Source organism: Vulpes lagopus, chromosome 23, assembly GCF_018345385.1.
Source record: "Vulpes lagopus strain Blue_001 chromosome 23, ASM1834538v1, whole genome shotgun sequence".
Lineage (NCBI taxonomy): Eukaryota > Metazoa > Chordata > Mammalia > Carnivora > Canidae > Vulpes > Vulpes lagopus.
Window position 1 is genome coordinate 27086247 of NC_054846.1, and position 26909 is coordinate 27113155.

The 26909-nt window shown below is 37.7% G+C and overlaps 1 long non-coding RNA gene across 1 annotated transcript in view; it reads right to left on the reverse strand.

Annotated features, from left to right (window-relative positions):
- Positions 1-2208: 2208 nt before the first annotated feature.
- LOC121481368 overlaps positions 2209-26909 on the reverse strand; it is an 89206-nt gene continuing 64505 nt past the window's right edge. Inside the window, exons 7-9 of the long non-coding RNA XR_005985265.1 lie at positions 24048-24254; positions 21611-21815; positions 2209-2567 (exon numbers count right to left, since the gene is read on the reverse strand). This is a non-coding gene — a long non-coding RNA (uncharacterized LOC121481368). The remainder of the gene's footprint in view (positions 2568-21610; positions 21816-24047; positions 24255-26909) is intronic.

The following is a 26909-nucleotide window of genomic DNA, read 5'->3' on the forward strand; positions in this document are numbered from 1 at the left end:
GATTGGTATTGGTGGATTTGAAAAAACATTTTTTTCACCTTGTACAACATAATAGCTTTAACCACAGAAAATGCTTACGGACACTTCATGATGGTACAGAAGTTCCGAGTGAATCACACTTAAAACTCAAGCTTTTCCACATCTTCATTTCATAAGCCCTGTGTTACTAGTGGAAAATGTACCTAATGTACACATCTTTTGACTTCCACTACCTAAGTTTTCCATGAGAAAGAATTTTAAGCATTTCTCCTAACCATTAATATCATTAATCACAACAATAATAACAATCCTAAAAGTAGTATTACGAGTAACAATAATAATGATAATAGAACTAGTGACTATTGGTTGAGCATTTACTAGGTGTGGGCACCATGCAAATGCATTGTCTCATTTAATCGTCACAGCTAACTGAAGTAAAATAAAGGTGATTTTTTTCTTTCTCTTCCCATATTAGCCATGAGGAGAATGAGGCTCAAGGAGAGCAAGAAACTCATCTGGGTCAGAAAACTAGAAAGTACTGATGTGGAACTCAGCTTCCAGGCTTACTTGATTCTAGTCCCTATTATTCAAAGCTGTGTGCTTTGAACCATGCCCCCTGAGCATTCACAGGCCCCAGGAGTGCCGCTCCTCACAGTTCCCAGCATTTCTGGAGTGATGTTGAACCAGATTTCATTGCTAAGATGGGCTGAGTCACGCCCACCAAACATTTGCTGACAGTGCACACAAGGCAGCCACCTTCCAGAGCTACAGGCTAACAGCTGGTGACAAACCCCCTTCCTGTCCTCATGGAATGCAGCACAGGAAGGGGAGCCTCCTTCACAGCAGCCTCCCTCATTGGCTGGCGAGGTTCACCTCCACCGAATAAATTTCGGAGCCCAACTGAACACAAATTGCTTTTCTATTTGAATTGTTGTCAAATTATGTTCAGAGAAGAGCAAGAAGAGCAAATTTCTTCCTAGCTGGGGCCGCATTAAGGTCGAATGTGTTAGTTCCACGAATCCTTCTTTGAACAGGATTTTAAAAGGGAAGATGGGCAGTAGCTATTTTGTGATAGTCACAGGCAAGTAAGTAGGATGAGAAGAAAAGAATGATGGGTCACAAAGGCTTAGCACAGAAACTACTGCAGGTCTTTTATGTCAACAGGATGTGCCAAACAGAGCCAGGTTCCAACAAACGGTTAGGGTACCTTTAACCGACAATCATTTATCCTAAGCAATTCACCAAATGTGTCCCCAGCCCCAATTCTACCTACGTGTGAGAGGTGATGACTATGAAAGTGTTGAAATGCCAGCTGGCATCCCAGCACACACTGTCCAGGCACCTGTCTACACCTGTCTGCAGTAGGGACCCTCTCAGCCCCTCCTGTCTGGAGGAGAACCTCGTTTACCTGTCAGGCACCCTCACAGAGGGAGACCTTTCTTCCAACCCTGAAAGGAGACTCTCCTGCTGACAAAGCTGTCTCAGAACTCAAGAGGTACTAACAGGAGCCAAGAGGAGACACAGCAGCAGCTGGGCTGCACTTCTTACAGAATGAAGTCATTGTTGAGGTCCTCCAAGTGAAAGCATTTAGAAACTAGAAATGAGATTAGGTGCAGCTACTGAGGGGTAGAGAGAGGAGCAGGTGAAGAGGAGGCTGGTACGTGAAATGAACTAAGTCTGGAGTCTAAATGCCCCAGGGCTTGTGATTCTTTTGCTTTCCCTCGGTGCAGAACAGGGCAGAAAAAAATAGAGTGTGAAATGGGGGCCTTTGCACCCCTGAAGTGCTCAGGGACACAAGGAGTCTAATTCTTCACCAAGGGAGAAACATAAAATACCCTCCAAAGGGATCTAAGTTTTAATAGCTCATGTTGAGACGTCATTTTTTTAAGCCTTAATTATCTTCCAAAGAAGATGCATGAAAAATGTATTTTTTAAGACAGGTTAATTGGCTAATTTCTTATGTTGTGTGTGTTTTTGTTTTTTTGTTTTTTATTGCAACCTACTCTCAAAGTACAACAACAATAACGATCTCTGTAAAGAAAAAAAAACTGGAAGAAAACATCAAACTGGGTTATCATATGAAATTCCCCTTTACTGGATTCTTCCTGTGAGCAGAAACTCAGCTTCAGGCATTAATATCATTAGAATTAACTTTCTAGCAATGATGATAAGAAATGATGACATACAATTAAAATATTTATAGTATTTATAGCAGTAGAAGCAGTTACACCTCAGATGTCAAGATAATGAAAATAGCCTTTCCTTTCTCAACTCTGGATCAAACATAGCAATTTAGCAATTTCTAAAAACTCATTATTAGATTTTTATTTTAATTATTATTCCAACACTTCAATGTCACAATGTTAAATGCTTTGTGTACCTGGCTATCCTTCTCAAGAGGATTGTGGTAGCACGAGAACCCAAATGTTATCCTAGTCCATTTTCTTTGAATTATAGGAACCTCCAGAGTATATTCTTTCCTATATTGGGAGACAGTGTGGCTTAAATTTTTCTGAATAATTTTCAAAATCAAATTTGAAAGTTTTCATGAGAGATGATCCTCCCCGGTGGGTGATATGAAGCATAACCTAAGGGGAAAACATGAAAATAATTAGCATAAGATATATTAGCATATAGATGCCTTTGAAATAATAAACAGCAGAAAACCAAAACGCTTATCCTCGAAAGAAAGTTATGAGAAAATATGAAATTAATATACACTTCTCGCATGACAACCTCAGCCTGAAAGCTAAACAGAATATTCTCATTCAGGGAAGGGTGGGATGGCCAGGGAGATGGAGAAATAACACAAACCAGTTCTCCTATGCTCTGTCTTCTTCATCATCACCACATCAATATTCTCTCTTTACCATTACTCCATGCTACCCCTTTTCCTTTATAGACAGAAAACAAAACAAAACAAAACAACCCAGTAGGAAAACAAGTGTCTTCCTTTTACTTCATCTGACAGCAACCACCAACTGGACAGATCCAATATTATTTCTCATCTTTCTCCCCTCCTTTAGCTAATTTTCGATCTTTCCGTAGATGGCATAAGAAATGCCAGGCACAGTAATTCACTTATCAAGAGGACTGAGAAGCTTCAGATGAAAGGGGGATGGTACTTAGCACTTGTTAACCATGGACCATAAACGCCACTGATTATTTTTAAATTTCAAGTTGGTACAGCCTCTCAAGGTAGTAAGCTTCCATATGTGGTGTGAAAGGAAGAATATGGCCTTTGGAAGCAAAACTCACTTAACAATCTGATCTGGGTAACCTTGGAAAAATCCGTTAAACACAATTAGTTTGAGGGGTGCCTGGATGGCTCAGTTGGCTAAGTGACTCTTGGTTTTGGCTCAGATCATGATCTCAGGGTCCTGAGATTGAGTCCTGCATCAGGCTCCATGCTCAGTATGGAGTTCGCTTGGCCCTCTCCCTCCGTTCCTCTCTCTCTCTTAACTAAATAAAATCTTTAAAAGATGTAAAACAAAACAAAACAAAACCCATAGTTAGCTTCATATTTCTCTTTCTACAAAATAGCGATGGTGTTGTCTAATTTCCAGATACTTGTGACACATAGAGGTTATATAATAAACACTTGGAATATAGTGGGGCTCAATAAAGACGGCCCCATTCCTTCATCAATAGTTTCAGGGAGAACTCCATAAATGTTTAAATTCTGGGATTTGGTAAGCCTCCTTTCCCATCCCCACTTCATATGTATGTAGATGAGTATATGGTCTAAAGACATTTATTAAGGAGAGATGCCACAAAATAATATTTTGTTCTGGGTCCCTGGGCTCCAGCCATACCTTAAAGTATCTGATACAGGTAAATTTCCTGAAGAAAGCCCTTGTTGGACTGTCAAAACACAGTCAATGTCTCTATATCTGGATACTATTTACATTATTTCATTTCTTTTATTTTTTTATTACTTAAAAAAATTTGTTTAAGATTTTATTTATTTATTCATGAGAATACACAGAGAGGAGAGAGAGAGAGGCAGAGACACAGGCAGAGGGAGAAGCAGGCTCCATGCAGGGAGCCCGACATGGGACACGATCTCGAGTCTCCAGGATCATGCCCTGGGCCGAAGGTGGTGCCAAACTGCTGAGCCACCCGGGCTGCCCTTCACTTCTTTTAATATTTAGTTGATGACCGCTTATATAGCATTTAGAACACTAAAACGGGTCCTTTGCCAATAATACCATTTGCTTTTCTCAATTTGTTTTCAACTTTGAACTTTTGAGTGATGCTAATTTCTTAACAAACGTTGTGTGTGAGGATCCCTGGGTGGCGCAGCAGTTTGGTGCCTGCCTTTGGCCCAGGGCACGATCTTGGAGACCCGGGATCGAATCCCACATCAGGCTCCCGGTGCATGGAGCCTGCTTCTCCCTCCGCCTGTGTCTCTGCCTCTCTCTCTCTGTGTGACTATCATAAATAAAAAAAAAAAAAAAAAAAATTTTAAAAAAAAATTAAAAAACAAAAAAACATTGTGTGTGTTGGTCTCTTAGCATATAAAGTGGGGAGGAAACTCTTTTTTAAAAAATGTGGAACTCTGTAGAGATTTGAAACTCCAACTTGGTTTAAGTCACTTCATTCTCTTTCTGTGGAGCACAGATCTTGAATTTACCCTTTATTATCTAATACCTGCTTATATGTCCCGGAAAAAAAAAACAGCCATTAATTTCTTGAATTTTTGTATTCCCTCATCAATACATAGCACACTGCTGACACCTAGGAATGAGACTGGGATGGGGAAAACCCCTCCTGTATCTCTTTTTGACAAATATGTCACCTAGTTGAGTTTATGATAAGCATTTTGCTGAGAATGTTTTGGCTGCTTTGCATGAACACAGACTATCCTATGTTTACTTTTCCCTGTTTAGACTTACCTGACTGACCATACACCTTCAGGCAGACATCTTTTTCAGGACACTCCTGCTGAATGTCCTTTAATCCTTCTCTTTTTTCTCCACTCGGGCCTAATAGGGCTTATGGCCCTTGAGGGCCAATTTAAAAGAGAAAATGTTTAGAGATACACACCCTGGTAAATAAACCAAAAGCTAGTTTTCTTTGGCTTTTGGGATTTGAAAATATTTTTATTGCCTGCATGCTTTCTGAGAATGACTCCTCTGGCTATGAAGGAAAAGGGCCTATTTCACAAATCAAATAAATACATATGTATACAGAAGGTAGTCTCAACGGTCTACCAGTCATATCACGGTTAAGGTAAAACAGGTTCTCTTCTGCAATTTCAAAGGGATTTGAGACTGTACCAATTTGTTCCCAAAGGAAATTTTGACTTCTTACAGGGCCTAGTTTTAATGCTAATGATGTGCAGATATGTTTGTTCTATGTTGTTTTCAGAGTTTAAAACCATTTGAGGTGAGTTAGCAGGGAATGGGCAGGCCCGTCTTCCTGCAAACTCTAAAATCCTTTTCTGTTTTGTCGATATTCTCAAATATCTCAAATACAAAAAAGTCAAAAATCACAAAAAGGTACTTTGAAACTAACATCTCCTTGACTAAAAACCGAGGTGTGATGATTAAATTTCCCGCCAACACACAGGCATATTCTTCAAATACTCTCAATGAATAGAAAAACAAGTCGGCAGAAATAGCAGTTCATCTACCTCAGACATAAGCTCGTGGAGGATGAAGACAGCATTCAGATTCGGGGTATATGATGGAAAAACAACAATGATTAGTTGATAACAATAATAATGACTAGGCATTATCTCTTTCAGCTCTACTTAAATCATCCTCTTCCATTTCCTACTTCCTCTTGCCGGACAATGACTAAGCCTTTATACTGCACTCACAGACCGTCCTTCTTGTTAACTGGAATGGTTTGTCACCTGCTGAACTGGTGATTCAATAAGAAACTGGCATATTCCCACTTCTCATCCCATCCAACAACACAAGTAATTTCTAAAAATCCACACCTCATTTATCTCTTCTTCAGCTTTAAAGCCATTAGACCTATTTACATGGAGTCATGGTAACACCACAGTATCAGACACATTAATGAACAGACCTGTTCATCCTTAGAATGTTTTCCTCATCAAATTCCATGACCCGAGCAACCAAGATGTCTTCAAGTAGGTAAATGGATAAATAAATGTGGTACATCCAGATAATGGAGTATTATTCAGTGCTAAAAAGAAATGAGCTACCAAGCAATGAAAAGCCATGGAGAGAACTCAAATGCAGATTATTAAGTCAAAGAAGCCAGTCTGAAAGGCGGTATACTGTTTGATTCCAAATGTATGATGCTCTGGAAAAGACAAAACTGGTCACAGAAACAAAATTGGTGTTTGCCAAAGGTGGGGTGAGGAGGGGGAAGAGGTGAATAGGCAAAGCACAGAAGATTGATAGGGCAGTACAAATATTCTGTAGGATATTCGAATGATGGATAGATGTAATTATATTTTTGTCCAAACCCACAGAATGTACATCCCCAAGAGTGGACCGTAAGGTAAAGGTATGGACTTTGGGTGATTATGATATGTCAGTGTAGGTTCATCCCCAGTAAAAAGCAACATACCATTCTAGTGAGTGATGTTGATAGTGGCTGTGCACGTGTGAAGCAGGGTCGTCTCTGTACCTCCCTCTCAATTTTGTTGTAAACTGTAAAGTGCTCTAGAAAAATTAAGTCTTTAAAAAAAATGCCACAATTGGGATCCCTGGGTGGCACAGCGGTTTGGCGCCTGCCTTTGGCCCAGGGCGCGATCCTGGAGACCCAGGATCGAATCCCACGTCGGGCTCCCCGTGCATGGAGCCTGCTTCTCCCTCTGCCTGTGTCTCTGCCTCTCTCTCTATCTCTCTGTGACTATCATAAATAAATAAAAATTTTAAAAAAAATTTAAAAAAATGCCACAATCTGCTATATTTCTGGCCTTGTCATATTGCAGTCCTGATAAAAAAAGCAAATATTCTTAGCTCTATACCCTGATTACTCGCTTGCTTTTCAGACTGCAAGAAGAGCTTGGGGGCAGCTGCAAGCCAATGTCTGAGAGCCCTTTCCACAGTCACCAGCTGGAGAGATACAGGAGAGAATGTCTACATTCCTCAAGGTCAGACTCAATCACTGATTAGTTCAAAAATACTTTTTCCAGAATTTGTTCTCTGAAGGTGGGACACACATGCAGGTATTATTAAAAATTCTCAAAAAAAAAAATCTCTGCAACACTAATACTCATGTGGATCTCCCATTTATCTCTGTGATGTGCAATCTGAGGATCAGAATCTTGGATCTGTCCCACACGCAACATGATTTGTTTCCTCTGTACTTGCAATGTCAACTATGGAGGGTTTTGGGTAGAAGAAAACATAAGGGGAGGTGCCTTATAAACTGGTAGGTACTCTAAATATTGTGGGGGTGGGGGTTGAGACATAGTTATGGTGATGATGATGATAGTAGTGATGATGATGATGATGATGATGATAATTATAATTGTTACATGAAGACCAGTTGATTTCATAATATATGAAAAGGAAAGTATGAGGAAGCACATAGAGGAAGTACAATGACAAAGTCCAAGAGTGCAATTTAATAGAAACATAAGATTTTATTTATCTGACCCAGAAGGGAAAAAATCACTAGCTCATCCAAAAGTTCTTATGTAAAATGAATTTTTCCAAGTTTCTTCCAATGTACTTGAATATGATTACAGGTAATAGATGCCTAACAACAGATGCCATTTATTGGGGTTTGTTACCATATACTTATTATTGCTAAGCATGTTGCATGAATGATCTCATTTAGATAGTAGGGGCAGGAACTGATATTGTACCATATTAGGTAATACCGAGAATGTCTAATATAGAAATGCAAATTATATTAAAAAAACCCAACAGAGTTAGCCCCAAATAAGGCTATTTCATTTTTGAATGGGATTTCATGAAACTGATAAATTCAAGAGAAGGGATATAGGAAGAATGATTTGGGTACATCTGGACTGATGAGAAGAGGTATCAGAAAAGTGAGCTGGTAAAACAACATGGCTGCGTGGATGGACAACAGGAAAGGTTTCAAGGAAATGTGCAGGTCAGGAACAAAATTCCCCATTCTTGATGAACAAGATTAAATTTCCCACCAACAAGTGTCCCTCTTGCTGTGGAACACTGTCCCCCCACTACACAAATCATCCCTGAAAGCTGTGCAATTCTTCTGAGGATTTAGTAGTCATTATATTCTCTGCAGTGTCCACTCCCTGATTGCCTCTGTGACTAGAGGTGATTTTCACCAATGTGTAGGGGATTTATAATTCTATTTTGGCTTCTCCATTTCTTCTGGCCCTCACCTGGGACAAAGCCTATACTACCCTTGGAGGGCTGTGCTCAGGTATGGAAACTAATCTTCAATTTTAATTTAACCAACCCCAATTGTGCAGACACGTTTGATGCTGAAAGTTCTCTAATGTGTCTCGATTTCAGGTCTAAATTTGTCACCATTTGCATCACTGAGAATGAAACCAGAGTATGAGTAAGCCAAGATAGACTCCCCAATACTCATTGTTTCCATTGGCTTGACAATATGCTTTGGGGTTTGTTAACACAATATTTTAATCAGTACAGAAACCCAGAGTAGTTATTTACAGCATTTATCATCATTTTTCCCTTTCCACAGAAGAGCAAGTAGGTGGGCAACTCACTGGAGAGAATATTACAGCATAAGAGAAGTGACTGCCTTTCCAGATTTCTACCTCTTAGAGTAAAATGGGAACAATTGCCCTTGCACCCCTGGTTACACTCAACAGTGTATTTAAGAAGAGCACAGAACTAACAGACTGTGGCTGTGGGATGATTTTGGCTAATCAAAAGGATCGATAAGTTCCTGAGATGACTTATTTTCAAACCCTGAAAGTAACCTCTGACAACACAGGCAATGTAGAAGAGCAGGCTGGTGGGTTCGAATCCTGGCTCTGTCTCATCAGAGTCTTTGTGCTTCAAATTCCCCAACCATAAACTAGGGAGAGTAACAGCCTCTACACTGAAGGCCCTTGTGAGTGCTCAGACCGGGACCTGGCACATAGCTAACCCCATGTCAGTGATGGGCATGACCATGACCATCACCACCATTATGCCCAATGAATCGGTTCATAGTTTCAGAGACAAAAGATCAAGTCCACATCAAGCTGACTTTTAGCATGAAGGAGACTAAATGCCATTTCATTATCTCAGCAATAGCCAATTTATTCGTTATCATACATAGAGTGCTTATTATATGCCAAGCACTACAGTATTAAACAAGGCAGAAAAATTCCCTCTCCTTATAGAGTTTACATGGGGGGGGGGGGTAGACAATAAAGAAATTAATAATATAATGTCTGTACTGATGAATACTATGGGGAAAACTAAAGGAAGGTGGAGAAATGCAGGGTGATCTTTACTCTGTCCCCATGTTCACCATATTTGACACAACGGCTCCCTGCAGGCCCTGCTTTTCCTCGGAAAGGAATTCTCAGGCTGACATTCTAAGGTAACTGCTTCACTGAAATCTCAACCATTTGGCTGCAACAAAAATAATCCAGCATATGAACGCATCCAGATAGACATATGTACACTGGTTTTCTGAAATGTAATGTGTATGTAATTTCCCGAATGGCTGGTTGTCACATCCATCTGGTCTTATTTCCATAGCACTTGAATGCACCACGAGGATATAAACCCTAAAAGCTAGAAAACAGAATTTAAATACCCAAACACATACGAGGTGTGTTTTCAAAAGCAGCAGACAAGCGAGCACTGTGGTAACTTCATTAACTTCTCTGCCACAGCTGAGAGTAGCTGAGACTCAGCATAAAGGCCACAGAACATAAAAGACATTCCACCGGCTGACCTCATTAAGTGGATTTAAGACAAGCCTGGTGAGCTAATGACAAAAATCTACTTTGGAATTTCTGGACCTAAGAACCCTGAAAAAGTCCAAATACACCAAAACTCCACCATGCCTGCTATCTGAAAAGGCGACAACCCAGTGTCAATTAGGTCCATGTGGTTCACGAATCAAAGCCCAGGGATGGATGTTGCCTTATTCAACCACACTGAATAGCAAATCATGTTCTGTGTGTTTTTAGGTTTGGGCTCTGGTCCCATTTCCACTGTACAGATGTTGTAGGTTCCTAAATTAACAGTGGTCTCCAGGGAGATGCTCATCAGGCTGCATAAACTGAACAAAGGCCTCGCTGACATCTAGATACCACACTGTTCTTTAGAAAACATTTTTCCTACTGTTTCCCTTTCTCTAAAGGACCTTTCTTATTTCTAAATTCTGTCAGCACCCAAGGGGTCTGGGCCATGTTAGACTCTACTTACTTAAATGCCAGGTGGAATTCTCTGGTTGCTCTAGGAGTGTGTCCACTCCCAACTACTTTTACATCCCTTGAGTGGAGGAGGCACTCCCTTTCATGAAGTGACAGCATGTGTGTATGCCCCACGCAAAGGAAAACTCCTCACAAATACCGTCAACCCTATAGCAATCTTATCATCACCTGAATTTTATAGATGAGCAAGCTGAAGACTCAGAGAATTCGCCCTACCTCAGGCCATCTGATTTCAGAGACCACATTTGTATTCCACCCCCAATGCAGGGAGGAATAAATGCTTGTTGAATGAATATGTAAATGAAAAATAAGGGTATTTTTTATACCCTTAGGATGAAAGGAGGAAGAATCTGCCACTTAAACTATATCCTGTTGCAACAGTAGGTATACAATGACAGGATAGTTATTCAAAGTCTTTGGGGCATTGTGTCTTATACTTTCTAGATTCCTATGATACATTTGTTTTGCCATACCTCACGAATGCAAGGCATTTGTTAAATATTTGTGGGATCGGTGATATATTTTAACTCAACATAACAAATAGCACCTGAATGAAATTATTTCCTTGAATCATTTTCCTTTTCCTGTTACTAGCTCTTTATATGCAGGAAGAACGGATTTTTTTCTAAAATCTGGCTCTTGGTGCTAATTGCTTAAGACATCCCAGGTTTCCACCTCTGGGCTTTTGGCCAGGCCTGAGGGAGACCTAAATTCCTGGTCCCAGCTTTTCAAACGATAGCTCACCTCATTTCCACAAAAGTCCTAGTAGTAACGGTGGAAATAACAATCTTTAACTACTGTGAACAAGTCAATGAGTCAGAGCATCTTCACATATGTTTATTGAGGGGAAACAAATTCCACTCCACCTGTCAAAACCTGGATGATATCCTGGATTTCACAATATATGGTATCCCTGGGCCCTACACTTAAATGTAGTGATATTTACATAGGATGTCACTCTGTTAATGTTGTGTGGAGAAACAGCATTATTAGCTTCTTTTTCCCAAACAGTCCAGAAAGTCTCTGAGTATCTACCTTCATTTCTTCCCTGTCCCTCGCTGTAGTAGTAAGTGACACTGGGTAAGTCCCTGCATAGCTCATTAATAAAATAAGAAGAACGTAATGTCACTTGTCCCATCTCGTTACTGTGAAGATTACATATAATAACGTGTACAGAACTATTTTTGAGCCATGAAACATTACACAGCTGTAAGACATTATTAGAAAAGAAGGAAAGTATGCTCGTGTATAACATGCCTTGAGCAGCCAGGTGTTTAATTTCAATCTTATGTTAATGATACGTGTATGTGTAAAAACACACATGCGTACAGCTACCCCTGGGACAAAATGAACCTGTATATATACTGGTGGGATATTTGAATCACTTTACTGCATAAGACTTCAAGAGCTAATGAATGCCACATTAGGAAAACTTCTCTTATCTCTGTTGGTTTTTGATGCAGAGCTACTGTGTTTTAAAAAGTAATTGTATCTACTATTTATTAAGTGTCAACTCAAAGACAGGCGTTAAGGTGTTAAGGTGTTGATACACACTGTGTGGTTTATTCATTGTAGCACCACTCTAAGTAGGTATTATTATCTCTCCATTGCATATGAGTAAACTATGGCCCAAAAGAATTAAGAAATGCCCCCAAGGTCACACTGCTGGCAAATGACAAAGGCAAAATCTGCATTCAGGTCTGCCTGTTTACAAAGCTTGGCTTACCAAATCAAATCCTATTCATCTGAAATTTGCATTGATTCAAGTATAGCATATGTTATGCTTCTCAGAGAGTGAATTCAAATGAATTCACTTTACCCTTTGTAAAATGTTAGGGTTCCTCTGACCAAACATAAAGTGATCAAAAATGTGCAACTTTTTCAGAATAATCAGGGGTTTAAAACATTTTTTTACACACATCTTTAGAGGGTTTACAATTGCTGGGTCAGGTAATGCATGGTATCTTATAACTTAGATTGCTGAGTTATGAATGGGGTTAATGACCATGAGTTTTACTCACTGATCCCCACAGTTCACTCGAGACATCGTAAGAGTGCTCCTACTGTGGGCATACCACTTCTCCTGTGGTAGAGCTACATGAAGGTACAGGAGAAGGTTTCACAAAGAAGCAAAAGATATCCCTCAGGAAGTCTACAATCTACCCTTTTGAAAAGAAACTAGCAAACACGAAGCAGCCAAAGAGTCAAATTAATCTTAAAATACATTAGCAATACTTAGAAGTAATAAAACCAAATCAAAATTTCTTCAAAGGATTAAGTCTCTCAGCCTTTAACTCAGTCTGACCTGCTTCCCCCACATGCCAGTTAGAGTTCAAAGAAAAGATTCATACACTTCATTTACAGATCTATTGAACCCTGGGCACAAGTGATAAATCCTTAATAAGTCAGAAAGATAGCTATATTTATTCTTAAAATTAACTAATTTGCACACAGAGGTTAAGTGATTTGCCTAAAGACAATTCACTGGAATGTCTGATAAAACTCCATAACTAATTCCATTTCACATTTCACATCGCTGACCTGTTTTCTTATTTTAAGGTAACTGTGTAGAAATGCTAACATGTGTCAGCAAGATTATAGAAAAGATTCTGACACCAAACAAGTTCACCTCTTCACAAAGAGACAAAGAACAAACAAAAATTTTTACTAAAACATCTAGGGAATCTCATGACAAGCAAAGAGTGCCCCAAACATCACTTGGAATAGAAGACATGACTGAACTTTGCAGGGAGAACTTTCCTTCTTTTCTCTGTGCTCTGAAAGCAGACATACATTTATTTAGCAGTCACTTTCATGAACACAGCAGCAAAAAGTAAATATACCTAACGACCAAACTGGTTGGCAGACTCTAGTGTCTATATTCAACTCTTCATTTAGGCGATTTTTATGAATGTATTTAAACACACACACATGTTTTGGTTTTTTAACAATGAACTTCCTGAGACTATTCACAGAACATGTGGCAAGCTACTGGGAAATAAAATGCTTCAAGTTTTCAAAAATAAAAATATTTCAAGAATAAAGGAATTTGGCAATAAGCATTTTTGAAGAGACTAATGCTAGAATGATCATTGAAGGCGAGAAAATTCTGAAGGTGATTATTCAAAGCATACTATTAAATAACCATAATTTTATTACACATAAATTTTATTTTAAAAATACTGGGATGAGCGTCACTGATTAGACAGCAAATACCAATCATATGCTACAACTGGTGTTGATACAGAAAATGGAAGACCAATGGTCCAAGCAGGACTTATGTTCGGTTTTTCTACTTTGATTTAAGCTATTTCAAGGACTACATGGTTTCCTGAGTCAGTGCATGGTATTTTAGCGTTTTTGTAGCCAAAATAATGAGAACAGAATCATTTAGACAAATTCCTTATGTTTAGTATTAGATTCCATTGTAATTTTGCTGGATCTAAACCTATCTTAGAGAACCCAAATGACACAAAACTTTGGAGATAGAAATTAGCATAATTGAAATAATTCAATTTTTGGTAATTATAATTCTCTCTTAAACCTAAATTAAATATGCCAAACTATAATTACGTTCAAATTTGCATCATGAAAATTATCCCCATTTTGCTCATGGCATCTTAAAATATCTAATAAGGGATCTTATACTCTTAAGTTTGAGTCAAGAGGCCTTATTTTCACAGCCTTTGGGAAGAGACTTATTATGTATTAAGCACAGTTATACAGCCTCTTGGGAATGGGAGGATGGGTCCATTATTCTTTGTGATATGATGTGCAGGATTTGTACTATAATCTTTGGGTACCTCTAAGTTAAATTGCCATTAATGAGCACTGAGTGCCACAGCAGACAGTAAAAGATTAATGCTTTCTTTGGAGAGAAACTTTAAGCAAAGCAGGTCATGCTTTAGGACACTGGTAATGGGAATCAAAGACACAGTAACAGCTGTAATACTTTAAAACTGGGCACTTCAAAATAAGTATGGCTTTGCTACCCATCTTTAGGTGACTGAAGATGAGCGACAACATCAAGGCAACGAGAACTTACCTTTTAGTGCTGCAAACAGCTCATCGATTCCTAAGAATCGCATGATCAAATTATTATTATTATTAGTTATTTGGGATGCAAAAAAAAATCCCTAAAATACTACTCACTGGAAGCTAACTAACCTTTCTACTACTGGACTTCATTAAATTAACCAGTTGATGTGGTTAAATTTGCAAGGTGGTTAATTTATCTTCATCTTTGGGACAGTGGGTGGATGTAATCTGGGAATATATTGGCCAAGAAATAGATGAGTCTGGATGTGCAGGGCTGGCACACTGTCAAAGCACACGATGAGTTTCTTACAAAAAAAACATATGAATATATCACCAGTTGAGTAAAATATTCACATTAATACAGGAATAAGGCAGAAGAACCCTGGCTGACATCCCATCTGTTCTTACGAATTAAATTTAGAAATCATATGTAATATAGACATTTCTGTCTGAATATCATAAAACCCTGACACATCTAGGCTTTCATTAGAAAGCTCCACGATGTGACTTGAATAACAATCTGTCTTAGCTAATTAGTATTTTCAGTTTAGCATATTCACTTCCAGACATATTGCTGTTTGCACATGGTAATTTAGGTAAACAGATACCATCCACAGCTGCATCAATTAACACTGCTAATCAAAACTGAATTCAGGTAATTAGGCACATTTATGCAAAAAAATGTGTAATTTTGGAGAAAAGCTAGATTCTTCAGTAATATGTCAATAAGTAAAAAAATCTTCTTTTGCTTATGAAGATGAAGAATGAGGGGAGAGAAATCATCATTAATATATACATCATGCAGACAGAGTAAAAATCCCTAAATTAAATCTCAAACTTTAATCGGTCTGTATTTTCAGAAATTGGATATTTTTCATAAATGTTTCTCTCAATGTTTCCACATAGTGAAGTTGATTCACATCTGCCTAAGGGTTTAATCATCATCAAGCAGGACTCAAATGGTTAATGAATTCTCAAGTATTTATATACTTAGAAGAGATGTTGGTCAAACTTGCTCTTCCATCTTGCTTAGTCTTTCTTAGGGAAACATGCTCTCAGTAGGTCTCCTTTTCTTACACACTTTACTGTTCTCTGCTACAAAGGACTTTCATTTGCCATTAAAATCACAATAGGAATTTCTAATTTTCCTGCAAATACTCTCCCATCCCTCCCCTATTCTACACAATGCCCTCTGGTTGCCAGTTGCCTTTTCATTCATTTTCAAAACAAATATTGCGAATCATTTTCTTGTTTTCCTAAAAAAAGAAACCTATCTGGTAATTTTGATTAGATATTCTAGTCAGTTCAGAAAAACTAGTTTAGCTGTTGATAAGTTATCAGTAACCAGTAACTAAAAACGCAGGGTGGGAGGAAATTAGGCTTAGAGTTAAAGCTAAAGAAAAGGAAAAAATTGGGTCATTTTCAAAAGCATTCTACAGTAGATATGGGAATCTATCTATCATCTCAATTTCTCCTTTCTCTTTTCCGACTTTGAAACTTAGATTTATTTCTTAGTGCAAACCCCAGGACTTTATAATGAAATATTGAGTTCAGTGTCCCTAATTTTATTTTAATGGTAATAGTCACAATTCAGTTTAACAAACATTTCCTTGATACCTTCCATGTTTCAGGCACTCTCCTAGGCCCTTGTGGACAGATACAGGATGGCTTTAGATTCACAGACCAAAAGAATCAACTTTTAAAAAGTGGACCAAGACTCCAACTGAAAATTGATCTGTCAATTCCAAACTTTTGGAACTTCTTATCCTAATTTTGCAAAGGTTTACTTTTTGTCTAACCCCTACTAATTCTTTTGTTCTCATAATAGATCAGGAAATGAGAACCAAAATTGTTTTTGCCAAATAGCATGTTATCTTTCTCTCATATTGCAGTAACCTCATACAACCTGTATTTTTGTGTATATATATATTTATCAACAAGATTTTTCCCACATATTTCCTTAAACTCATTTGGCATAAGCAACTGGATAATTCCCAATGGAATAGAAATATAACAGACCCTGTGCTTATATCCAGTTTCAAGAGCAGGCATCATCAAACATGGTGGCACATTTATCAATGGTTGTTAAACTTCTCAACCAATGAAAGTGTGTGAGACAAGACAGGGATACCTCTGACTTTGACTCAAACAGAATTATTTATGAATTTCAAATGAAAGATATGCTAAATACTTACATTTTTAAAGATAAAAAAAGAGCCTAATGGCTGACTTCCAATGAACTAAATAATATTTGCAGAGGGCAATTTTTAGTGTCTCTGAAATAAGTGAAGTTCATTGCATGGATGTGCCAGTGAATAATCTGTCATTCTAAAGCACTTCTGTTCCTTAGGAGTGAATCAAGGGAGAGCCAATTTTTCCCTTGTATGTAGTTCCTGCAATTTAGTAAATTCCTTTGTGTGAGGGAAGAGTTTACATTCATCTAAAACCCCTGTGCTCACAGGCACCCAATTTTAGCAAAGTGGAAAACGGATATGGCAATACTAGCTCTGATGAAGAAGGCCTTGAAATACGGCACCAGCTCCCAACCCAGGCAAATCACTCTCCACCCTCAGTCTCAGCTTCTGGTTCATAAAACATGGCTCATGGACCCACCTCCCTGTGTTGTAGGGAATACCTGGTACATAGAAGGTGTCCAAATCATTCTTGTCAAAACCCAATGCAGATTAGTCAGTTATAGGTCCAGAAATACTAATGCTAAACTCAGATTAGTCAAAGTTATTTTATCAAGCAGTTCTCCATATTCCACAGTAATATGTAGAGATGGTGCTAATATAAGTAGCATGGAATACATCAATAGGCCACATGCCACTTCATTAGGTTGCCTTCCAATTCACCTGAAAACTAATGCTATGGAGCTTTCACAATTAGCTGGAAAGTTAGCATCAGGGCATTTATTGTGTTTAGAGTATCTTTATTATTTTGTCAAACAAATTCCTAGAAAAAAATTCACTTGACCAATATTAACCAAATAATTTTATTCTATAAATACTGTCTGTTGAGGAGAGTAACATTTTGAAAAAATCAGACAACTTCTTGACCATTAGTGATTTTAAAAACCTTGAAAATCCTTGCATTTGCCACTTATCTCTGTTTGGCACCACAAAATGGCTCATAGTACATTTACTCTTAATTTTTGTGGAATTAAATTGTTGATTCACAAACCACACAATATGCAATGAATAAAATGACACCACTGGTCACTCTCTGAACAGTCTATTTTTTTAAATGCAAGGACTCTGAAATATGTGGCCCAAGAAAATACCAAATGGATTAATTTTGCTTGTTAATGGTAAAGAATGTTATTCCACAGCCATAAGAGAAAATGTCAGGTCTGGGACTGGGTGGATTAGAGGGGAACAGATTGCCAGAAACAAAGGCAACAAAGAAATAAAAATGTCTTCTAAATACACTGAAGCAAAACAAATGATTGGATTTGGGATTTAACAAAATCTAATCTTATTTGCCTCTGCTCTTTCAGCACGTCTTTTCTCTATGCTAAGACAATATGAATCTCACCCTCTCAAGCCATGATTTTCTTTTATGGGAGAGATTGCTGGTAACTAATGGCATTGCATAGAAGATATTATCAGTAGGTTGGCATATTCGTTTTTTTATGCTTAGGATGTTGTATTTACAATAAATTTTAATGCTCCCGATTATTTTCATTCAGCTCTGGTGAGAGGTAAAATGAGAATAATCAAATTAGAGGAGATTATTGAATTACAGCTGAAGAATGAATAGTGCTTATTTTAGAGATTTAGTTTAGCAGTAGTATTTGGTTTTTTTTTTTTTTCTTTCTTTCTTTTTGGCGAAGTGTCTCTAACAAGAAAACAAGTATTATCATGGAACAACTGGATTTTTTTTTAAGTTGGACATTTAATGTACCTAAACTAAAGCCGATAATCTACACTTTATCAGGCAAGGTACAGAACAACATATTTGTTTACAGCTTATGGTTGAATACTAGCCCCATGATTAAGAATTAGTAAATTATCTTTATAGCAAACAGATCTTAGTCAAACAGATTATTAATCTATGCTGCAAGGTATCATCCAGCTCTTTAGAGGATGCCAGAGTCACTTTGCCAGCTGAATTCTCTCTCACTCTATCACAGGATTTTCATCTTTGACTTCCTCATAGGCCTGGAGTAGAAGCCTATCTTTCAGAAAAAAATTGTTAAAAAAGGTACATGAAAAGCTTGTGCAAAAATAAACCAAAGCACCTCAGGCTTCTTAATTTTTACACTATAATATTTGGGACTTTTGTACCTTGACATGTTCAGAGTAAATGCTTTGATGAAAAGAGAGAGAAGTAAATTACATATAGAATGAAGAGAACTCATATTATCATTTTAATAATCCACAGACACATAAAAGGAAGATGTGTTCATTATGTGATGGGACTTAAAAAAGACCACCGACCTTGTAATAAAAAAATTTAACACAATATGAAAAAATGGAAACAGTTTTTTGAAGTGATGTGAATATGCAACTTTTCACAAGGGCATCTTGAAAAATTTAACAAAGAAAAATAAAACCCAACCATTATGTGACTTTGTAAATAACGAGAGCTTGCTCCTCTTATAATATTTTTGGACTTCATATAAGATACTGAATATATTTATAGACTCTCAGAGATTACAGGCAATGAAATTCTAAACGTTGGAAATAATCAACTTTTACAAACAGCTTCATAAGCAACCGTACCACAAAGACCCCATTTTCAGGAGACACCATACAGATTTAACACGGATATAATATGCAGTTTAGGTGGCTGCCAGTGGATTAGAATAAAGATGTCACTGTTATTTATTTCTAACCTCTTCAGGATATTTCTAGATTGGTTTTTCTATTGAGAGCACGCATTTTCAGTGTGTGAAGATTGCCTTCAGGCTCCCTGCTTTTTGCGAGGTGGTGGTTTTGATGCTTTGATGGGGGGAGGAATGCCTGAGACTCTTCCACGTGCTCCCAATTATCTACACATTATCCCATGTTTCCTGCCACTGGGATGCTCTCTCCAGAGCTATGATCTTTCCAAAGCATCATCCCATTCAGATGTGCAAAAATGAAAATTAAAATAGGAGGGTTTTTTATTATTATTATTTGAATGACATACGACCTGCTTAATGTTTGCATTTAAATTGGCCAGAATAATTCAGCTCTGGCTTTTAATTTCAGAAGGGTTAATCACCCTAACAAAGGTCAATCAAACTTTAATCTTCAATAAAATTGCTACAGCCCCAATCACCTGCAGGACATTTATTATATTCCTATTTCCATGCGAAAGAATGCACTGCTTTCATTATGCATCACTAATCTTCTAACTCTTTACATTAGCACATTTTACCAAAAATATTAATTCCTTTGAAACTCTGACAAGAGTTCATTTCTACACATCTCAGGAGATAATCCTGTTTAAAAGAACGGGTGCATCAGCTGTGAACCACTTTCCTGGCTCTTTCTAATCCTCATAGACCTTCGCTGCTCCAACTGAGTTCTTACAATAGGAAATCTCAATGACACAAAATGTTATGGAGGTTTAGGTTAAAACAACATTATATCATTTTAGGAACTTAATCCCCCCTATTGTCTGTGATTATGCCATTCATCTCCTTGTTTCTATCCATAATGTTTATGGTGTTCAAAAGTTATTGATTTGGAGGAAGCAAATGTTAACCATATTTGAATAGCAGCAGAAAGACTTAAATTCATTAATTTGTTCACTCGATAAATATATATTGAGTGCCTATTATGTACCACTTACCAGGAGGGGAGAAATGCAAAGTCAAACGAAAAAAAAGAGAGTCTCTCTCATGAGAATAACACTCTCTTCTGAAAATAACATCCAGAATATAACAAAATAATATCTTAAGCCTTCACATTCAGCTTTTCTTATCAATGTCATTAAATTTTAGGGAAGATTGGAAATGTGTTCGGTCAAATTTTAACCAAAATTTCAACAGACAGTATTTTTCTATTATTTGGACACTTAAAGGGTTTAAAATTCACGATCCCATAAATGGCCCATTTTTAAAATTTGAGAACATGAAATTTGATTCTTATATTTATGAATATATTCAGAGTATCTAGTCTCCCATGAGTAGGAATAAAGCCATGAGAAAGTTTAAATGGGCATTAAAAAATATGCATTGTTATGTATTACCTTGTTTCCAAATATTATTTCATTATGTTTAAAAACTGCTATTAACACACACAACGAATGGCATGGGTAAAAATAAATAAATAAAACATTGCTTTATTTTTGCCATGATATAGTGATCTGCATGACTGCAGAGGGAAAGTAAAGAACCTCAGTGTAAGTCCCAATTACCCTGCAAATCAATTGCTTTGGTATTCCAGCAGTGGTGTGACACAGCATAAACAGCCCAAACTCTACCTTCTGCATATTTTTTTTTTTTGAGAAACCTTCCTCTCTCTGTCTTTGTACTCAGAGGAAGCACACAGGCATATATATATATATACACAGAGGCACATGCTCCTCCTCATCAATATTCAAGTTCATTAATTAGCAATATGTGATGGCTGTAATTTGGGAAACTCCCCAGAGCCTGAATATTCAATCAAGCAAAGCAAATCACAGTGAAAAGAAAATACAGGTATGACAGTCAATGGCCAGACTGGCATTGAGGAATAGCACATAATTTTAAGACATGCTAGTCTTTCTAAATGTTATAAAAAAAAAAAAAACAACAACCCAATTACTTTGACGAAAGTCAAGACCCCAGCCTTCCTTCCCCCTGCTTTGAGCATTTCTTAAAACTGAAATAGAACCTCTACATCTTCTATAGCTATGCTTGCTTTTTTCACTCCCATAACGAGGTTGACACAATAGAATAAAGTAGAGAAATGGCTTTTATTGTTGAGAGAAATAAATCCAATGTTACACGATATAAAATGTTCAATTGATATTTGTTAACAGTTATTCTGAAAACTGATGAAGATTAGATACAATGACAGTCAAAACATTGCTTTATATTTCTATTCTGTATCAAAAGCCATTTTATTATATTTCTGAATTTCCAGATTTGGAAAAAAAAAAAAAAAGCTTTCAGAGAATATGCTGTAAATGCTCAAGATGCATATGGATCTTTTTAGGAATCATTTTCATCACAAAACAAAAAATAAAAACGAACCCACAAGCCACCGAACAAAAACCTTAATAAGAAAGCTCAGGTGTGGAATTATGAAAACAAAACAAAACAACCCACAACAAACATACCTTTGGCTGAACAAGTTCACAATTTCTTGTCTTGCCTATACAGCTTTGCCATTCCACCTTGAGCAAAAGTCAACTCCGTGTCCCTTGTGATCTTTGTGACAATGCCATCATATCACTGGCAAATTTTTCGATTAAACTTTGCAGATGTAGTAGCAACTTTGTTAATTATGATATTAGCCAGCTGGCGGGTACAATCAGTCAACCGCTGTAAGAAAGCCAGACAAAGAGACATCTAATCATTGCAACCAGAGCAGATAAATTTTGTTCCTTTCTCATACGTGTCACAGATTCTATCCCTTCTGACCCTCTCCTCAGCCATCGACTGTCAAATTTAGATTCTGCGAGCTCCCAGCTTCCCTTTATCCCTGCCTTAGATCTGAAACTCCTGGTTATCAGGAAGACACGCGTCACCAGCTGTCTCCGAGCAGGAAAGCAATCAGGTGAATACTACTTATTATCTTGCATTGCTTTCTGAGGAGTGACAAGATTGATTTGGGACCTAGAATACATTCAGATCTCAGACATGTAGTTCCTAGGGTTTTGAGTTCAAACAGTAGGGTATGTGTAAAGTTGCAACAGAGAGTAGTACTTCAACCCCAGTATTAAGGATATGGGATATTAGAAATTGAAAGAGAGGGCAGCCCCGGTGGCGCAGCGGTTTAGCACCGCCTGAAGCCCGGGGTGTGATCCTGGAGTCCCGGGATCGAGTCCCATGTCGGGCTTCCTGCATGGAGCCTGCTTCTCCCTCTGCCTCTCTCTCTCTCTCTCTCTCTCTCTGAATAAATAAATCTTAAAAAAAAAAAAAAGAGAGAAATTGAAAGAGAATTAAAAAAATCTATCTGAATTCCTTTTTCAGATGCCTTTGTATTTTCTTTTCCACATCAAGATTACCTTGGTAATAATGTCTATGGACAGACTGCCACCCAGCAGAGCCAGCTTCATGCCTCAGTAACTTTAAGTCGACCCACAGAAACAGGATTCTGACATTATGAAGTTGTCTCCACCCATCTCCTTTTCATCAAGAAGAGTACTCTATAAATTCCCATTCCTGGAACTTATCCTCACATAGAAGTTGATATCAAATGTATAGAGAATAACGTGAGAAACTGATTTGGGCATCGCAGCCAAGAGTAACTTATACCACTTTAGACAAAGAGACAGATGTCTTTACATCCTAATATAAATTTTTCCTTCAAAAAAATCAGTCTACTCAAATCATATAGAACTGTGATTGGTAGATATACACACATATACGTTCATGAATTTACTGAAATTGAAACGCATATTGGTAACACACATACTAACATTCCCATAAAATGACATTACAATATCTTTTTAAAGTGAAACATTCAGCTGGCCAGTGAAGAGTTTGATCTGCATGGTTAGCCATTAAACCAATGTAATATTTACTAAACGATTATTTTTCCCCATTGAAATGTTTCAACATCAGTGAAGTAATAACACTTATGCTGCAGACTTTTAAAAAGAATAATATATAACACAATGACAAAATTATATTCAACAAATTAGTAGGTCTTTCAGGGATGGAAGAATTTAGTGAAAAGTTAAAATGCAATTTGAATTACATTTTAAATAGGAATCCTACATATTTGGCTTCCAAAAGGGACCAAAACAGTTCTCTACCTGTGAAAACTGCAGGTACAGTACACTATTTTAATAAATCATGGTATGTATCCTAAATTTACATTTTATTTTCACATGAGGATGTTCCTGTAATGGAAGGTCCAAAGTCCCTGCACTTGGTTTATTTAGCATGAAGTGCTGAAAAGATAAATGTATTTAGATGCAATCTAAGCTATATACAACAGGGATAAGATGATGTAGGGATCCCCAAAACTACAGAGCAAGATACTTTCATTCCAGGAAGATAAAAGGGTTCCTTAAATCCTATCAACAGAGATGAGAGGGGAAACATATGCTTCCAGAAATTCTCAGACATTTTATCTATGTATATGTCTTTCTGAAAATAAAATATTCTCTACCCTTGGTGCCTGGGGCTGCGTTTAAGAAATATGTCAGGGTCCATGAAAGCAAAAGAACAAAGGACTCAAAAATGTTAGAGGCTGAGGGTGTCATGTGGCATAGTCTCAAGGACAACAACAACAACAAAAATCTTAGACCTGACTTTTAGTGATACTCTGTTAGGAAAGGACATGGGCTGTCACCTTCATCATTACAGACTTGGTGACCACCATGTGGCCTGGCACGTGGTAGCTTCTCAAGAAGTGCACATTGACAGAGAATGAATACTTCTGTTGCACACATCAGCCTCCCCAAGGCCCAATTTACCCATTTTAAACTTAATGCCAAAAAAAAAAAAAAATCACTCTTTAGGCCTCATGTTGGTCACTATACATCAATTATCATATATTCATTCAAAATTGTATCTTTAAAATAACAAAAAAACAATTCAGACCTGCAAAGAGTTCGAGATATAATTTTTCTTAAGATTCCAAAATAAATGTTTCAATGTTGTTCACTATTTGCTCCTGTGAAAACAAGTCTAACTCAGAAAGTTCCAATGAGTCAAAAGTTTTTATTCTTTGACTGAAAGACTTTTTCCCAGGAAATTCAAAGAAGATAAAATATACCACTTATGTAGAGTTTTTCGTTGCCGTTGTATCTGTAAGAGAAAATGAAAACAATCTAATATTCCCAAAGAGGAAAATTATTAAATAAATTACAGCAATTACTTGTAGGCAGTCATTACATGAGAATGGAGATGGCTGAGAAAATTAACTTCTTATGACTATAGTGAATGAAAAAAGCAGAATAGGGATTGTTTATATACTGATAACTGAGTACATCTGGACAGAGACTGGAAAGAAAAATGCCCAAAGAGGAAATATGGTCTATGGGACTAGAAAGTGTTCTATTCTTGCATAGCCACTTGCTTTGACAGCATTAAAATTGTTAATCTCAAAAAGTCTGAAAAAGAGCACCCATCTGTAAAATGGGAACAACAAGAATAATAGCCTCCTGATAGAGCTTTGGTATTCACTCAGATAATGCATATAAAACCTTTTGCATCTTTCCTGTGGTGAGCACTCACTACATATCGTAGTATCTTTACTATAAGCCCCACATAAGTGGTCCTCACACATTGATCTATACAATGCCTTTTATTTTTGTCTATGAAACATCACCAAAGAGTCGCTGAATTAAACGGCACAATCTAAAACACGGAAAACTAGCACAGAAATATGGCCTAGGTGATAAAACTGATTTATAAAATCATAACGATGGTAATAATTTCAGATGTACAACACGTGGATTTGAGAATTCTGTATGTTACTCAGGTTTTCATTGACGTGTATTTGCCATACAGTGTCATATTTGCTGGTGTGGTGACAGATGGTGACTGTGCTCAGGGTGAGAACTAATGGCAATAATAATAATAACAGATAAACATGACTTCAGTTACAAATTATACTTTGTATAAGACTTATAAGACCTCTCTTATTTTAGAAGACCTCCGTGTCCCAGTTCTGACTTGGGACACACCAGGCAAGCAGCAGCCCTGCTGGGAATAGTGGAGTGGAAACAGGATAAACAGACTGGGAGGAGTTTCATGCTCTTCCTTTTATTTTCCAACATGGTACCTGCTGATCTCTGCTCCCTGTGGACACAAATTCCGACTATTTCTGCTCCCTGTGGGCACAAATTCTGACTCGGAGCAGCATTGCCTAAGCTGCTCTTTCTCTAGGGATGACAGGGCCACACCTCACAACAGGTTATTATATAAATGCAATGCACAGGTGTGGACTTTTGTGCAGATGGAAACAGTGAGAACGAGGCAATCTAGACTTGGAAACGCCCTGTCTGCAGAGAATTGTAGACAAGTATTCACCACGGATCCACACGGACCAGTAAATCCTACTTATGCTTTTATCCATGTACCACCAACCAGCTTCTGTTGGCCCTCACAACATGCCTTCTGGTCACTTGAATGTGTTTAATTAAATCTCACACACATGTTTGTCTTATTTCTGCTTCTGGCCCGCTGTATGTAGAACCAAATGCCTACTTCCCCTCTCTATTGCACCGTGGTGTCACAAGGCAGAGAGCCTGCTTCCATTCCATTCCTGGCTCCTCACTTATCAGCTCTGGGACTTTGGGCAAGCTACCAAATCTCATTAAGACTGTTTAGGGATCCCTGGGTGGCTCAGCGGTTTGGCGCCTGCCTTTGGCCCAGGGCATGATCTTGGAGACCCGGGATCGAGTCCCATGTCAGGCTCCCTGCATGGAGCCTGCTTTTCCCTCTGCCTGTGTCTCTGCCTCTCTCTCTTCCTCTCATGAATAAATAAATTTTTAAAATCTTAAAAAAAAAACTGTTTAAAACAGTAATACCACCTTGTAACACTGTTGTGAAGATTAAATTATATGTCAATGGCTCAGCACACAGTAGGCATTCGATAAAGGCTCTGCCATTGCTGAAGTAGCAGGGGAATCACTGGGAAGCAACAGAATTCTGCCATAGGAGTAAGAGACCCGCAATCAAGCTTCTTGGGTAAATTTAGATCCTGGTTTTCTCACTTCAATGACTAAAACCAACAATGAAATAATAATTGTAATAATAACTTCCCCATTAGAGTTGTAAGACTTAATGACTACTGCAAAGTACCTACCACATAGTAAATAATGTTTGCAAATATTATTATTATTCTGCCTACTGTGCTAATTGGTTATTTCTTCCCTATTGCTTAACTATTGTCTAGTAAGAACAAATCAGGACTTTGAATGTGACGACCTCACGATACATATATTCACAGAGGTCCATATTCATACTGCACCACTATTTGCAAAAGCAAAAGCCTGCAAATGATCCAAAAGTCATCAAAGGTAACCGGTTAAAGAAGGTTATATTCATACTGTGGAATGCCAGGCAGCCATTAAAATGAATGAAAAAGTACTGATATGAAATTATTTCTAAGATCCATCTTAAGAGAAGGAAGAATGGTGCAGGACAGTGTACCATATGTTACCGTTTTATTTAATAGAAGTTTTTACACGATGTTTGTATATTTAGAGAATCTCCGAAAAGATATACAAGAAATCACTAACAGTGGTTGCTTCAGTAGGGAACGTGGGGCTTGTAGGACAGGAACAGAACTCTCTCCATCGATTTACCATGGCTTTATGTCTTGATAAACCCATCAAAAACCGAAAATATCACAAGTCAGAAATGCATCTAATACACTTCGACTACCAAATATCATAGCATAGCCTCACCTACCTTAAACATGTGCCAAACACTTACATTAGCCTATTGTGGGGC